Source organism: Solanum pennellii, chromosome 7 (assembly GCF_001406875.1).
Source record: "Solanum pennellii chromosome 7, SPENNV200".
Lineage (NCBI taxonomy): Eukaryota > Viridiplantae > Streptophyta > Magnoliopsida > Solanales > Solanaceae > Solanum > Solanum pennellii.
This window is the reverse complement of record NC_028643.1, coordinates 9118693-9123383: the sequence shown is the minus strand read 5'-3', so window position 1 is coordinate 9123383 and position 4691 is coordinate 9118693.

The window sequence follows — 4691 nt, the reverse complement described above, 5'->3', positions numbered from 1 at the left end:
TATATATATATATATATCTACATTTAGAGGAATATATTTCAAGTTGAACACCCTTTATAAAAAAAAATGCCTTTGACGTAGTGGTAATAGGTGTTCATTTGAATGAAAAAGTTTCTGGGGTTCAAATATCAAATAACACAATATTTTTTTTTTATTTTGTTTTGATAGCCACACACCATTATTCTTGGACACCCTTAATAAAAATTTTGGCTCCGCCACTAGTTGTCCGATAAATTCTATTAGGAAGGTATTAAGAGGGATGTTCAAGACTTCGTTGCCAATGTGAAATTCACCAAAAGAACAAGTCTTAAACTTTGAGTCCTGCGGGGTTACTCCAACCTTTGCCTATTCATCATGTGTGGGAGGATGTAAGTATGGACCTCATTAATGGCCTTCCTATATCCAATAGTAGTTGTCCGAGAATATCTATTGGGAAGGTATAAAGAGGGATGTGCAAGACTTCGTTGTCCGTGTGAAATTTACCAAAAGAACAAGTCTTAAACTTTGAGTCCTGCGGGGTTACTCCAACCTTTGCCTATTCATCATGTGTGGGAGGATGTAAGTATGGACCTCATTAATGGCCTTCCTAAATCCCATAGTAATTGTCCGAGAATATATATTGGGAAGGTATGAAGAGGGATGTGCAAGACTTCGTTACCAGTGTGAAATTGACAAAAAGAACAAGTCTTAAACTTTGATTCCTGCGGGGTTACTCCAACCTGTGCCTATTCATCATGTGTGGGAGGATGTAATTATGGACCACATTAATGGTCTTCCTAAATCCCATTGTAGTTGTCTGAAAATATCTATTGGGAAGGTATGAAGAGGGATGTGCAAGACTTTGTTGCCAGTGTGAAATTTACAAAAAGAACAACTCTTAAATTTTGAGTCCTGCGGGGTTATTCCAACCTTTATCTATTCATCATGTGTGGGATGATGTAAGTATGGACCTCATCAATGTCCTTCCTAAATCACATAATAGTTGTCAGAGAATATCTATTGGGAAGGTATGAAGAGGGATGTGTAAGACTTCGTTGCCAGTGTGAAATTTACCGAAAGAACAACTCTTAAACTTTGAGTCCTGCTGGGTTACTCCAACCTCTGCCTATTCATTATGTGTGGGAGGATGTAAGTATGAACCTTACTAATGGAATTCCTAAATCACGTAGTAGTTGTCCGAGAATATCTATTGGGAAGGTATAAAGAGGGATGTGCAAAAGTTCGTTGCCAGTGTGAAATTTCATCGAAAGAACAAGTCTTAAACTTTGAGTCCTGCGAGGTTACTCCAACCTTTGACTATTCATAATGTGTGGGAGGATGTAAGTATGGACCTCATTAATGTCCTTACTAAATCCCATAGTAGTTGTCTGAGAATATCTGTTGGGAAGGTATGAAGAGGGATGTGCAAGACTTCGTTGCATGTGAAATTTATCAAATGAACAACTCTTAAACTTTGAGTCCTGCGGGGTTACTCCAACCTTTGCCTATTCATCATGTGTGGGAGGATGTAAGTATGGAACTCATTAATGTCCTTTCTAAATCACATAGTAGTTGTCCGAGAATATCTATTGGGAAGGTATGAAGAGGGATGTGTAAGACTTCGTTGCCAGTGTGAAATTTACCGAAAGAACAAGTCTTAAACTTTGAGTCCTGCTGGGTTACTCCAACCTTGTCCTATTCATCATGTGTGGGAGCATGTAAGTATGGACCTCATTAATGGCCTTCATAAATCCCATAGTAGTTGTCCGAGAATATCTATTGGGAAGGTATAAAGAGGGATGTGCAAGAGTTCGTTGCTAGTGTGAAATTTTATCGAAAGAACAAGTTATAAACTTTGAGTCCTACGAGGTTACTCCAACCTGTGCCTATTCATCATGTGTGGGAGGATGTAAGTATGGACCTCATTAATGTCCTTCTAAATCCCATAGTAGTTGTCCGAGAATATCTATTGGGAAGGTGTGAAGAGGGATGTGCAAGACTTCGTTGTCCGTTTGAAATTTACCAAAAGAACAAGTCTTAAATTTTGAGTCCTGTGGGGTTATTCCAACCTTTGTCTATTCATCATGTGTGGGAGGATGTAAGTATTGACATCATTAATGGCCTTCCTAAATTCCATAGGTTTGATGCTATATTTGTTGTGGTGGATACTTTTACTAAATATGCACATTTTATTGCACTTTGTGCCCTTTTAATGATAAATTTGTGGTCGTAGATTTCATTAAGGAAGTGGTTAAATTGCACGGATTTCCTGAATTTGTTGTGTCTGATCGTGATCTTGTACTCATAAGCTAATTCAAAATAGCAGGTAGTACCTTACGCTATATATTAAAAACCTAAGTGCTGTGGGAGTTTGTAGACATATCTCTATTGTATGGCAGAAGAAAATCCTAAGAGATTGTCCACTGGTCATCTTGGGTTATGTATTATTGCTTTATTACATCCTATAACAAATCAGTACGTATGACACCCTCTAAAGCACTGCGGAAGGTATCAATCATCAATTTTTCACATGAATGACACTAGTTCAGTGGTGTAAGAAGTGAATGAGCAGTAGTGAACTAGAAATATGTTTTGACCAAACTCAAAGAAAATTTGTTACAAGTACAACAAATGAAGAATCAAGTTGATCAACATCGTAGATTTGTTGACTTTTGAGATCAGCGAAATGGTATATATCTCAAATTTCGGCCTGACAAACTACGTTTTTTGGCAAAGAAGATCAATGAAAAATCTTAGTCCCACTTTTATGACCCTCTTAAGATTCTAGAAAAGCTTGGTCACACAGATTATTGGTTGGAGTTACCAGTTACTGGAGCACACATCATTTAGTGTTTGTTAGTGAAAACTTACTAGATAACAAAAATACAAGATTACAACTGAAAATGAAATGAAGAAATAAAATCTCTTCAGGCTGAGGCGCGTATATCTCGCTCTCTTTACGGAGATTCAAGCCCACTGCAGCAAATGTTTTCACCGGTCCAGCAATAGTCCTCTTTTGACTTGTCCCCTCCAAGATACAACAACCTTCACAAAGTATAACTTAACAACTCTGGACAAGAGTTGAGTCCAAAGTTCCACAAAAAAGAACATTGTCCTTCAACTAATAAGAACTCTGTTTTTGACAAATTCTTTCATTCTATGTTTTTCTCTTGTGTGTTGTATGTCCCAAACAAAATGAATACCACCACTATTTATAGTTGAGAAAGTCTTCCTAGCAATGAATATGAAGATAATGGGGTGATAAATAGTGAAGATAATGGATTTAAGAGTTACATAGGTTACAAGGTATAATGGAGGAAGAATTATGGAGAAGTAATGTCAAAAGCCACCAACGGCTAAGACTACAACGTTCACGACATTTAACCAAAAGGAATATCAATAAAGTCAAAACTGACCAAGAATAAGCTCCATATAATGGAGAATGTAATGTCATATTTTCAATTATGACAATATGCAAGTAACTGTCCACTAATGGACATAGACAGTGATGATGCATTTTATTAATATTAAAAATGCTTAACATTAAAATGCTAAGTTACCAACAGTTTTTCATGTTTCACAATTGAAAAAATAGAAAATGCTTCCTTCCAACCACTCCTAATCAAAACCTACCTCGATTTCTTACCCAAGTTGGAGCTAATCAATGATAAATTGGAATCGTTATTCAAATGAAAGGCCCTTCTACAATTTGAGAATTCTTGGGACGAATACGCAATCATCGATCAATAATTTCTTGACTTTCACCTTGAGTGACAAGGTGACTCTTACCAGGAAAGGTAATGATCACATCCAGTTATAAAAACTTGTTTTAAGAGGCCAAATAAACAATTGAAAAACTTGGAAAATTGACACATATATTGGGTGGTTTTTTCTGGAGAAAGAGGGGCAATGCAATTGGAGAGAGATATTCAGAAAGAAAAAGAAATCTTTATCTAAATTTGAAATACTTAACAGGGTCATGAGCTCCTTTCACATTTTGTAAAAGCTTTTCTGAATTTCAAGGAAATGTTAAATAATAAAGTACATAATAGATCAATGTTAAGAAAAAATCACGAATAACATTGGAATATCAAAAATTATGTGGTCTTGGGAAACCATGTTCATTTTCTTATCTCTACATATTTCACCATTCTTTAATTGTCTTGTTAAAAGCAACATTATGCACTAAATAGTAAATTCTTCGCTATATACTTGTTTTTATATGCTTACTTGATCCGACAAACTACCAGCAACAACCTCTCTGTCTTCACAAATTCAACTTGTGAGATTATGTTGATATGTTGTTATTGCTCCTTTTTTGTGTTATTATCAATAAAATATTTTACTGGATCAATTAAACAAATAAATTTTGAGAGCAACAAGTCTCTCAATTTGACAAAAGGGAATCAATACTAAAATGAAGAGAATGAAGAAACTGACAAAGATTAACACACAACAAATAATATCAATGGGTGATATCAACAAGAATTAATTATGTCTCCAAAAGATCGAAAACCCAGAATATAAAATTGAAGAAGAGCAATCAATGGTGAAAATTTTGTTGGTTATTAATTGCCCTGAGTTTCTTATCATATTTGCATAAAGTCTACATATTTGGCTAGTTTTTGTTTTTTTTTAGGAAAAGGTTTAGGACTCGATGTAATCCTAGGGTTTGAGAGTTATGGTTTTTTTTCTTTGGGGGGGGGGGGGGG